This window comes from Nicotiana tabacum, chromosome 6 (genome assembly GCF_000715075.1).
Source record: "Nicotiana tabacum cultivar K326 chromosome 6, ASM71507v2, whole genome shotgun sequence".
NCBI classification, from domain to species: Eukaryota; Viridiplantae; Streptophyta; class Magnoliopsida; order Solanales; family Solanaceae; genus Nicotiana; species Nicotiana tabacum.
This window is the reverse complement of record NC_134085.1, coordinates 72,702,370-72,715,645: the sequence shown is the minus strand read 5'-3', so window position 1 is coordinate 72,715,645 and position 13,276 is coordinate 72,702,370. Positions and strand designations below refer to the sequence as shown.

Here is a 13,276-nt window from a genome sequence, read left to right as displayed (position 1 = left end):
CTATTTCTGCATTTTCGTCTTTAAATAACATGCCTATAGGTTTATTAATTTCTGCATCCACGTAGATATCCTGCTTATAGGTTTACTTATAGAATTCTTCATTTGCATATAGACACCATGGCTATAAGAATTCCTGCATTATATAGACACCATGTCTATAGGTTTACGCATTCATATAGATACCATGTCTTTAAGGTTTTCTGCACTTCTGCATTATATAGATACCATGTCTATCAGAAGTTCTGCATCTCTCATATAGATACCATGCTCGTAGTTAACTAGAAATTCAAATCCTGCATATGCATCCGTCACCTGTCTATAGGATTTAAATAACTAACAACATTTAGATACCATGCCCATAGGATTTTTGTACTCTTGCTACGTCTATAAAAATGTTTAAAATCAAAAACGCCTAGAAAGTATGCCTATAGGAACTATCAACCAAATTTGAACTGCCTCACTCGTTTTAAGTTTAATCTGTCAGTAGTAACACATTATCAACTGCAGAACTTGTACTATTTTTCAAAAACTGGCAACCTTTCTGTAATCAGTTTATTCTTTATTTTTGAAACCAATAGATATCATGCCTATAGGTTTCGTCTAACACCTAGGCAAGCCTTAGGATAAAAGCTATAACTGCACTAGGTTTTGTTAATTACAACCAGCGGGCTGGCCAAATTCGGACTTCTTATCTGAAAATATGTGATAAATCAGCCTGCTTTAACATATTAAGTTTGATTAGACCTTAATCAGTACATGCAAGACATGCCAAACTATATGCTTTTCTTTGATTTAAGGAGGTCTATTTGAGTCTTTCTATCTGTTTATGTGCTTTCCCAATACTTGCTACATATATGTTTTGATTGTCGCCTTAGAATTTTGTCCTTTTAAACTATGAAACCTCATACCCCTTCCCTTTTAGGATAGTAGTCCCAAGGACCTCCGGGACCGATAGGATTGGGGCGGTTAATAGCATGCAATAAGTAACGAAACCATTCCGCGCTTTAATACCTTAACAGGGTGGGAAAAGGTAGATATGGATATGATGACCACGCGATAATGTCACGTGTAACCCCTCATCGAGAAGCGATTACCGGACATTGTGTGGGGTGATCCATATTATTTATAAACCTAGGACCCCCTTACCTTTACTTGTTTATTACGTTGTTTACCTTTTAGAGTTTCAAACCGTTTTTCTCAAATTTCAGCTTGCCTTTCACTTCTTTAATTTTATCTATTTGCAACCATTATGTGAAAACCCCCTTATATTTGAAACTCTTACTTGATTTCTTAAAGTTACAATTGTAGTATGGCCGGGAACCACACTAGTGGATCCTGAGGGATGCCTAACACCTTCCCTTCGGGATAATTTTAAACCCTTACCCAATCTCTAGTTTTCTAAATCAAACTCTTCTTAGTGTACTAATGCACTTTAATCATTAGGTGGCGACTCTTCTCTTTTAATAACCGTTAAAAGAGTTGTCAATGTCATAAACCCGATTTCGCGAGAAAAAAGGGGGCGCGACACTTGACAACGACGTATAGATACTCGTCATCATACCTATACGTCGTACTCCACAATTAACACGTAGCAAATAAGACCTGACTCCTTATCCCTCAAACTAAGGTTAGACCAAACACTTACCTCGATGCCACGAACACAATTCACGTTGTTTCCTGTCCATTTCTTACCAAACTTCACAGACTTATCTTAAATCACATATAAGACCTGTGCCGGTCGCCGAAACCAAAATACGGGCCCGATACCATCAAATTTTAAACACTTTTCATTTCAAAAACTCATAAAAAATTTAGAAAATAATTTTCTTTAAAAATTTATTTCTCGTGCTTGGGACCTCGGAATTCGATTCCGGGCATATGCCCAAGTCCCATATTTTCCTACGGACCCTCCGGGACCGTCAAGTCACGTGTCCGGGTCCGTTTACCCAAAATGTTGACCGAAGTCAACTTAAATACATTTTAAAGGCAAAATTTATTATTTTTCATAGATTTTCACGTAATAGCTTTCTAGCGACGCGCCCGGACTACGCACGCAAATCGAGGTAATACCGAAAGAGGTTTTTAAGGCCTCGGAATGTAGAATTAACTTTTAACACAAGTGATGACCTTTTGGGTCATCACATCCTCCACCTCTAAAACAACTGTTCATCCTCGAACGGACAGAAAAAGGAAGCACCCAAGTCGGGGAAAAGATGGGGATAATGGCTCCACATATCGGACTCCTAGGTCGATGCCTCATCGGGCTAACCTCTCTAATGAATACGAACAGAAGGAAAACTCTTCGATCTCAACTGACGAACCTGCCGGTCTAGAATAGCTACCGGCTCCTCCTCATAAGACAAGTTCTTGTCCAACTGGACAGTGCTGAAATCTAACACGTGGGATGGATCGCCGTGATATTTCCGAAGCATGGACACATGAAACACTGGATGCACGGCTGATAAGCTCGGCGGCAACGCAAGTCCGTAAGCCACCTCTCCCACTCGATCAAGAATCTCAAACGGGCTAATAAACCTAGGGCTAAGCTTGCCTTTCTTCCCAAATCTCATCATGCCCTTCATAGGCGACACTCGAAGCAATACCCACTCACCGACCATGAAAACCAAATCTCGAACCTTGCGGTCGGCATAGCTCTTTTGCCTGGACTGAGCTGTATGAAGCCTATCCTGAATAATCCTAACCTTGTCTAAGGCATCCTGAACTAGACACGTACCCTACAACCGAGCCTCCCCCGGCTCAAACCATCCAACCGGAGACCGGCACCGCCTACCATACAAAGACTCATAAGGAGCCATCTGGATACTCGACTGATAGCTGTTGTTATAGGCAAACTCCGCTAAAGGCAAAAACTGATCCCACGAGCCTCCAAAGTCAATGACACAAACTCGGAGCATATCCTCCAAAATCTAAATGGTCCGCTCGGACTGCCCGTCCGTCTGAGGGTGAAACGCTGTGCTCAACTCAACCCGTGTGCCCAACTCTCGCTGAACTGCTCTCCAGAAATGGGAGGTAAATTGTGTACCTCGATCCAAAATGATAGACTCGGGCACACCATGAAGATGAACAATCTCCCGGATATAGATCTCAGCTAACCTCTCGGAAGAATAGGAGACTGCCACAGGAATGAAATGTGCTGACTTGGTCAGCCTATCAACAATAACCCACACTGCATCAAACTTCCTCTGAGTCCGTGGGAGTCCAACAACGAAGTCCATAATGATACGCTCCCACTTCCACTCAGGAATATCAATATTCTGGAACAAACCACCGGGACTCTGATGCTCGTACTTAACCTGCTGACACCGAGCCACATATGCAACGATATGCTTCTTCATTCTCCTCCACCAATAATGCTGCCGCAAATCCTGATACATCTTCGCGACGCCCGAGTGAATAGAGTACTGGGAACTATGGGCCTCCTCTAAAATAAACTCTCTGAGTCCACCCACATTAGGCACACAAATTCGACCCTGCAATCTCAAAACTCCATCATCACCTAAGGTAACCTGCTTGGCACCTCCGTGTTGCACCATGTCTCTAAGGACACACAAATGGGGATCATCATACTGCCGATCATAGATGCGCTCCAATAAAGAAGAACGAGCGACCGTGCAAGCGAACACACGGCTGGGCTCAGAAACATCCAACCTCACGAACTGATTGGCCAAAGCCTGAACATCCAAAGCAAGTGGTCTCTCACCGACTGGAATATAATCAAGACTACCCATATTGGCTGACTTCCTACTCAAGGCATAGGCTACCACATTGGTCTTTCCCGGATGATATAAGATGGTGACATCATAGTCCTTTAATAGCTCCAACCACCTTTTCTGCCTCAAATTTAGCTCCTTCTGCTTGAACAAATACTGCAGACACTTATGATCCATGAATACTTCACATGCCATGCTATACAGATAATGCCTCTAAATCTTCAACACGTGAACAATGGTTTCCAACTCCGAATCATGAACCAGATAGTTCTTCTCATAAATCTTCAACTGCCGCGAAGCATAGGCAATGACCTTGTCATCCTGCATCAACACCGCACCAAGTCCAATATGAGATGCATCACAATAAACTGTATAAGGCCGAAAACTTGTGGGCAAAACAAACAACGGTGTTGTAGTCAGAGCTATCTTGAGCTTCTAAAAGCTCACCTCACACTCGTCCGACCATCTGAACTGGGCACCCTTCTGGGTCAACCTGGTCATCGGGGCTGCGATAAATGAAAACCCCTCCACAAATCGATGATAGTAGCCTGCCAATCCCAAGAAACTCCTGATCTATAGCTGATACTGGTCTAGGCCAGTTCTTGACTGCCTCAATCTTCTTTGAATTAACCTGAATACCTTCTGCTAATACAACATGACCTAGGAATGTAACTGAACTCAGCCAGAACTCACACTTCAAAAACTTAGCATACAACTTACTATCCCTCAAAGTCTGAAGAACCACTCTAAGATGTTGTGCGTGCTCCTCCCGGCTACGGGAATAGATCAAAGTATCATCAATGAAGACTATCACGAACAAATCCAAGTAAGGCCTGAACACTCGGTTCATCAAATCCATAAAAGTTGTTGGGCCATTTGTCAACCCGAATGGCATCACCAAGAACTCATAATGCCGGTACCAAGTGCAGAAAGCTATCTTAGGGATATCGGATGCCCTAATCCTAAACTGATGGTAGCTAGATCTTAAGTCAATCTTCAAAAATACCTTGGCACCCTGAAGCTGATCAAACAAATCATAAATCCTCGGCAATGGATACTTATTCTTGATTGTAACCTTGTTTAACTACCGATAATCAATACACATTCTCATCGATCCGTCCTTGTTCTTAACAAACAACACTGGCGCACCCCAAGGCGAAACACTAGGTCTAATGAAACCCCTTTTAAGCAAGTCTTGCAACTGCTCCTTCAACTCTTTTAACTCAGGCGGGGCAATACGATACGACAGAATAGAAATGGGCTGGGTGCCTAGAGCCAAATCAATACAGAAGTCAATATCCCTGTCAGGTGGCATACCCGGCAGGTCTGAAGGGATACCTCAAGAAACTCACGAACAACGGGCATAGAATTAATATAAGGGACCTCAACACTAGAATTACGAACATAGGCCAAATAGGCCAAACACCCCTTCTCGACCATATGCCGAGCCTTCATGTAAGAAATAACACTACAGGTGGAATGACTAGGAGTCCCTCTCCACTCTAAATGAGGCAAACCCGGCAAGGCTAAGGTCATAGTTTTGGCATGATAGTCTAAGATAACGTGGTAAGGGGATAATCAGTCCATCCCTAATATGACATCGAAATCAACCATGTCTAGAAGAAGAAAATCTACACGAGTCTCAAGACCTCCAATCACAACTACACACGAACGATGGACTCGATCTACCACAATAGAATCACCCATGTGTAGACACATAAACATGAGCACTTAAAGAATCACTAGGCATGACCAGATACGGTGCAAAATAAGATGACACATAGGAGTACGTAGATATCAGATCAAATAAAACTGAAGCATCTCTACTACAAACCAGAACACTACCTGTGATAATTGCATCAGAAGCCTCAGCCTCGAGCTTGGATAGAAGAGCATAACATCGGAGTTGGGCCCCACCACCCTGAACTACATCTCTAGGATGGCCTGCTGCTAGCTGGCCTCCACCCCTAGCGGCTTAAGCTCCACCTCTAATACCTCTAGCTCCACCTCTAGCACCTCTACCCCCACCTATAGCTGGCTAGACGGGCTGTGGAACACTCGGTGCCTGAGCCATGGCACGAGAACCCTGATGCTACTCACTGCTCGCTGCTCGAGGGCAATATCGAGCAATGTGCCTCATGTCACCACAAGTAAAACAAGCCCTCGGATGCTGGGACTGATGACCCTAGAAACTCTGAAGTGGTGGTGCACTGATAGGAGCTGGTGGTGCACTGTAGGTATGCTGATCCGAGTATTGCATAGGAGAGCCATGGCCACCTGAAGCACCGTGAGAAACCTGAAGTGCTGATTGAAAAGGCCTAGGAGGATGGCCTCTACCATATGAATCTCTACCTCCAGACGAGGTACCGCTGAATCGGCCAGAATGACGAGGCTTCTTGTCAGACCCTGACCACCTCCCTGCGATAGAACCATCTCAACTCTCTTAGCCACATTGGTTGCCTCCTGAAAAGAAATCTCACAACCTGTCTCCTTGGCCATCTGAAGTCGAATAGGCTGGATAAGTCCCTCAATGAACCTCCTCACCCTCTCTCTCTCTCGGTGGGAAGTATGATAAGAGCATGACGAGCCAAGTCAATGAATCTGGTCTCATACTGAGTAACAGTCATAAAACCATGTTGGAGACGCTCAAACTACCTCTGATAGGCCTCTCTATACGGAGAAACTTCTCCAGAAATAGCTGAGTAAACTGCTCCCAAGTCAAAGCTGGTGATCTGGCTGGCCTAGCCAAGCAATAATCTCTCCACCAAGTCTTGGCGAATCCAGACAAGTGAAAAGTAGCAAAATTGACCCCATTGGTCACCACTATCCCCATGTTCCTGAGAACCTCATGACAAGTGTCTAGATAATCCCGGGGGTCTTCAGAAGATGCACTGCTAAAAGTAGTAGTAAAGAGCTTGGTGAACCTGTCCAACCTCCACAAAGCATCGGCAGACATAGCTGCTCCATCACCGGTCTGAGCTACCATACCCGACTGAACTACTATCTGGAACTGGGGAGCTACCTGCTCCGAAGTGCGAGTAGCAGGAGTCTGGGCTCCTCCTCCAGCCTGAGAGACGGCTGAGGCTACAGGAAGTAAGCCTGCCCGGGTGACACTCTCCATAAGGCCCATTAGACGGGCCAAAGCATCCTGGAGTACTAGGATAGCAATAAACCCCTCTGGGACCTGAGCTGGGCCCAGCGGAACTGCCGGGGCCGGAACCTCATCATCAAAGTCAACCTGAGGCTTCGCCGCTGGTGCTGCTGCTCTTGGCTGAGCTCTGCCCCTACCTCGGCCTCTAACATGGCCTCAGCCTCGCCTTCTGCCTCACGTAGGAGATGCTGCTGGGGGTTTGGGTTGATGGTCAGTGGATGAGGAAGAGCGTGTTCTCTCCATTTGCGAAAGAACAAAGTAAAAATCCAATTAGCATTGAGAAACCAAACCGCACGATATGAAGGAATAAATGTGAAGTTTTTCCTAACTCTGTAGCCTATTGGGGATAAATACAGACGTCTCTGTACCGATTCCTCAGACTCTACTAAGCTTGTCTATGATCTGTGAGACCCATGTAACCTAGAGCTCTGATACCAACTTGTCACGACCCGGATTTCCCACCCTCGTGAGCCGTGATGGAGCCTACTGATGAAAGCTAGGCAAGCCAAATTATTCTAATTACTTAACCTTTTTCAATTTTAAACCATTATCAGTGATGAGTAGATATCATGAAAATAGCAAAAATAATTAAGCTGAAGACAAAATCTGATAATTAATCTTAATACAAACTGCGGAAGTCTAAATACAACTCTACCCATAATTTGGTGTCACATCTTCATAGACGGTCTAAGAATACTACATACAAAGTCTGAAAGATAAAATACACATTGTTTCTGAAATGAGTAAGGAAACAGAATAAAGGAAAGATAGGAGGTGACGCCAAGGCTCACGGACGCCTGCAGGACTACCTCGGGTCGCCTGTTGGACTGAAGGCAGCAACCTCAATACGGTCAGAAGTCTGCAACACTAGGATCTGTACAAAAGAGTGCAGAGTGTAGTATTAGCACAACCCACCCCATGTGCTGGTAAGTGTCTAGCCTAACCTCGGCGAAGTAGTGATGAGGCTAGGACCAGACTACCAAATAAACCTGTGCAGTTATATCATAAATAGCGAAAATAGAAGCAAATAATTGCAATTAAAAATTGGGTGGGGGAAACATATTGCAGGGAGTATCAGATAACAACAGAATATCAAGAGGAATATCAAAAAATCTAAATCCAATTGCTAACAAGGATAGGGAAAACAAATACAGAGTTCACTTTCATTTTATGTATCTCGTTGCAGGCGTGCAACCCGATCCCATTTCACGTATCTCGTTGTAGGCGTGCAACCCGATCTCATTTCACATATCTTGTTGCAGGCGTGCAACCCGATCCTATTTCATATATCTTGTTGCAAGTGTGCAACCCGCTCCCATTTCGCATATCTCATTGCAGGCGTGCAACCCGCTCCCATTTCATATATCTCGTTGCAGGCGTGCAATCCGCTCCCATTTCATATATCTCGTTGTAGGCATGCAACCCGCTCCCATTTCATATATTTCCTTGGCGGCGTGCCACCCGATCCCATTTACAAATCAACAACAATCACAAAAGAATCCCGACAAGGGAATAATTATATTTCAACAACATCCCGGCAGGGGAACAATAGTATCAAGACAACCATCTCGGCAAGGGAATAATAATGATAATAACGTCCTGGCAAGGGAACAATAATGATAATAACATGTGAAGCGCAATAAACCACAACAGAGTCATAACATTTACAATACAAGACTCACGGGTATGCTTGACACCGACGTAAAGATACTCGTCACCATGCCTATACGTCGTACTCCACAATTAACACGTAGCAAATAAGACACGACTCCTAATCCCTCAAGCTAAGGTTAGACCAAACACTTACCTCGATGCCATGAACACAATTCACGTCGTTTCCAGTCCGTTTCTTACCAAACTTCACAGACTTATCTTAAATAACATATAAGACCTGTATCGGGCGCCGGAACCAAAATACAGGCCCGATACCATCAAATTTTAAACACTTTTCATTTCCAAAACTCATAACAATTTCAGAAAATAATTTTCTTTAAAAATTCATTTCTCGAACTTGGGACCTCGAAATTCGATTCCGGGCATACGCCCAAGTCCCATATTTTCCTACGCACCCTCCGGAACCGTCAAATCATGGGTCCGGGTCCGTTTACCCAAAATATTGACCGAAGTCAACTTAAATCCATTTTAAAGGAAAAATTTATCATTTTTCACAAATTTTCACGTAATAGCTTTTCGGCTACGCACCAGGACTGCGCACACAAAATGAGGTGATGCCGGAAGAGGTTTTTAAGGCTTTGGAACGTAGAATTTACTCTTAACACAAGTGATGACTTTTTGGGTCATCACACACACATATATATAAAGGCTCCAATTATATACAAGAAACATATTTAACACTACAAGAAAATATTAATAATCTTAATGAAAAATGACATTTCGTAGCTACATAATCACGAATTTACAATAAATTTATGTTTTCATCACTAATTAAAAAATTTATATTTAAATAATAAGTTTTGCAATGAAAAATAAAATTTGTTTTTAATTTTTGCCTTAATATATAATGACAAACTTAGAGACAGGATCTTTATCAATAGCATTATTATTTGTAGTAACTTTATATATCTTTTCCAAGTTCATACAAAAATTAATTATATTGTTATTTTGGTTAAATCAGTATTAGTTGTAAGTTCTAATTTTATTAAAATATTAAATTATATCTAATTAATGTGTAAATAACTAGCTATTGAGAATTAAACAACACTAATATTATACCAATTACATTGTATAACAAATTATATATATTTATTATAGATGATAAAATACGATATGATATGGTTTTTTACTATCTTAATAATTATCCCAGATGATAAAATATGTTATGATATTGGTTTTTACTATCTTATTAATTATCATAAATTAAATTATACGCTGAGTCTAAAAATTAAAATTTTAATATCATTCTTAAACATGAAAGAGATCTTGTCTCTCTTATGAGTATTATTTATATTTAAGAATAGCTACATATTTTCACTATTATTATTCTTATTTTTGAGTATTATTTGTATTAAAAAGAGTTACACATTTCACTATTATTAAGATTATTTTTGTAAAAAACGTTAAGAACTTAATATGAATGACATAGAGTGTATAACAAAATAAACTACTATTAAGTAATAATTTATTTTTTGGTAAATAGTAATGATATTGGTTTTTACTATCTTATTAATTATCATAAATTAAATTATACGCTGAGTCTAAAAATTAAAATTTTAATATCATTCTTAAACATGAAAGAGATCTTGTCTCTCTTATGAGTATTATTTATATTTAAGAATAGTTACATATTTTCACTATTATTATTCTTATTTTTGGTATTATTTGTATTAAAAGATAGTTACAGATTTTCACTATTATTAAGTTTATTTTTGTAAAAAAGTTAAGAACTTAATATGACTGATATAGGAGTGTATAACAAAACAAACTAGTATTAAGTAATAATTTATGTTTTGGTAAATAGTAAATATCATAATTCATATTAAATAAAGTATTACTTTAATGTTTCAAAATTAATTTAAATACGTATAGTTAATATTAAATATATTATATACTATTAGATTTAAACAATTATGTGCTTATTACTAGTTATATTCAATTTAGGTAAGTGTAAAAGTTATTGATTCAATAATCTAATACTATTTTAATAACTTAATATTTATCATAAACCTAACTTAACACTAAAAATTAAGAAGCTAATATTATTGAAATATTAACATATAACAAAACTAACAACATGAAAAAGCTATAAAGAAAATATATTTTAGAATATCTTTATTTCATGCGCATGGCTGATTTTTTTTTTACTTAAATATAATATATTTATTCTTTTGTTTATATGTAATTTTCTTACTTTTATTTGAATATATGGTATTTGAATTTTTTTCTTGTATATAGCTTGAACCAAAAAAAAAAAAAGTAAAACAAAGCAAAATATATAAGAAAAGGGACGAAATAAACCTAAACCACCAAACCGTACCAAAACCTAAACTTTTCCTTCTTCCCCAGCCGCTACTCTCCCTCTCCATTTTCTTATTTCTTTCATCCACACTAGTTGGTGTTAATTTAAATCTGTGAGAAAGACAAAGTGGAGTAAGAAGGTATCTCCACTGCTTTTCATTTAAGGACAAAAAAATTAACTTATTGGTTCGTCTCTTCCCAAGTAAGCTCATGTCTCTATATTATAGGGCCTTTGAATTTCCTTACACTTACTTGGGTTTGAGTTTTTAAGTTCAATTTTATGAGTTATTCCAACAATTGATAGATATTATGCCTTATTTTTTATAAGTGGTGAGTGCGATGTTAAAGATCTGATAGATTTTGTGTCTTACACCTAATTAATTTGGGTTTTTGCTTCAATTGTTTGTTTTTGATTTATAGGGTGCTCGAGAGAAATGTGCCTTTGAGAAATTTCAATCTCTTCTAAAGCCAAGCAGTGAGCTTTACTTCTTTCTTTCATCTCCTTAAGTTTATGATATTTATTTAAATGCATTTTCTTTTGCCTTTTGTGTTGAAAAGAGTTTAGAATTTTTTCACTTGATTCATGGCTAAGTATTTTCTTATTCCATAATTTATTGAATTTTTTTAATTACTAACTGTACATGTATTTAAATCGATATATATTTTGATAATTCAAATATAAGTTTCTCACAAGATCATGTTATTTCATTATTTCAGTATAATGATTACGGAAAGTGCTTCATATATTCTTGGATGCATGAAGATCAAGGGTGCAATGAGGGTGGCCACATGAATCATCAAGCAAATACTTATGTTCATTTAATGTGAAATTCTGTACATTATTTTTATCGTTGTTACAATCAAGCCTCACATTGGCTAGTTCTTTTCTACAAATTTTATTTATTGTAGAAAACTTATTTATTGCAGATGCTATTAATTGATTAGTACAAAAGTGTATTTTGGAGTTTATTTTGTGAAAATTTTTAAATGTCAATTTTTGCAGAATAAGTTATTATTTAAGCTTAATATGTTATTAGTTTTAATACATTATGCACATCCACAGAATAATTAAAAAAATTTACAAAATATCAAATAGCTAAGAAACATGGGATTTGTGAGAGGAACTATCACTATAACAAATTAACTTTTTTGTCAAAAAATTAAAATATAATAAAATAATCTAATCACGAGTTCTGTATGATTTGTAGCCATGGAACTTTTAGTCCGTAGCTAAATAAAAATATTTTTGCCACGGACTACAATATTAAAGTAGTTACATATCTAAATTTCTGTGGCAAATAAATTTAAATCTTTTGCCATGCTGTAACACTTTGTGGCTACCATATAAATGTAGCTGCAAATTTATTTGTCATGGTAAGAGTATAAAATCATTTGCTATAAATGTATTTGTCATGGCAAAAGTATAAAATTATTTGCTATATATATAGCTACAATAATTTTTTTTTGTAGCAATAGGTATTAATCCTTAGCCACGGACCATGTAAAGTTTGTAGCTAACTTTTAGCTACGCTACATTTTGCTACGAATGCTATGAAAAAAAATATTGTAGCTAAAGTGTTTAGCCACGAAAACTTTCATCATTTGCTACGCTGTATTTTGTAGCGGGACCAGTCTCATTTTTAGCTTGGCAGCCCTTTTCTTTGTTTTCATTCTTTATAAATTGCAATGTTAGCCACTTTAAACTCTAACTTCGTTTAATCTAATTTGTATGGCCAAATTATTTATCTATTTTGCTTAATTAATTAACTAACCTAAGGGTGCATTTTTTTATTTTTAGTTATTTAAATGATGCTTTTAGCAATGTAATTAATTCCTAAATGCAAATTAAACCTAATATAACATGAAATTAAAATGTGACATTTTTTATGATTTTTTCTAGTATTTAAGATATTAAAAATGCAATGAAATAAAAAAAATACTCCTAAAATTCACTAAAATTATTTTTGGTCTATTTTTAGGAGTTATTTTCACGCGGGGCAAAAATTAGGTGCTCACAACTTATAGTCAACCATGGGTTACTTTATATGTTGGGACAAGGAATTAAGTACCAAATAAATAGGCTAAAATTCACAAATAGATAATTTTCGGTCCCCATAATTTAAAAAAAAAAAAAGAAAGAGAGAGGATATTTTAATATTTACACTTGGAATTAGAGGACATTAGTATGTACTTTCTCTTATGAATTTGAACTCCATGATAGTAAATATTTTCAATTGTCTGTGTTATATTAAAAGTGAGAACCTTGAACTTAAATGTTAAATTACCTTTATACCTTATTAAAACCTTAAAATCCTCTTGTACTGTATTACAGAATGCTCTTAACTTGTACTGCATATCATATATGGCAAGAAAGGAATTGAAGAACTTTTCGCAGGTAGGAGAGGAGGAGTGAGGACAT

The 13,276-nt window shown here is 38.0% G+C and overlaps 1 long non-coding RNA gene across 1 annotated transcript; it reads left to right on the top strand.

Annotated features, from left to right (window-relative positions):
• The first annotated feature begins 10,874 nt into the window (after positions 1 to 10,874).
• LOC107807039 (uncharacterized) lies at positions 10,875 to 11,877 on the top strand. The gene is made up of 3 exons (XR_001652813.2): positions 10,875 to 11,059; positions 11,278 to 11,332; positions 11,575 to 11,877. It is a non-coding gene; the product is annotated as an uncharacterized LOC107807039 (long non-coding RNA).
• The last annotated feature ends 1,399 nt before the right edge of the window (positions 11,878 to 13,276 follow it).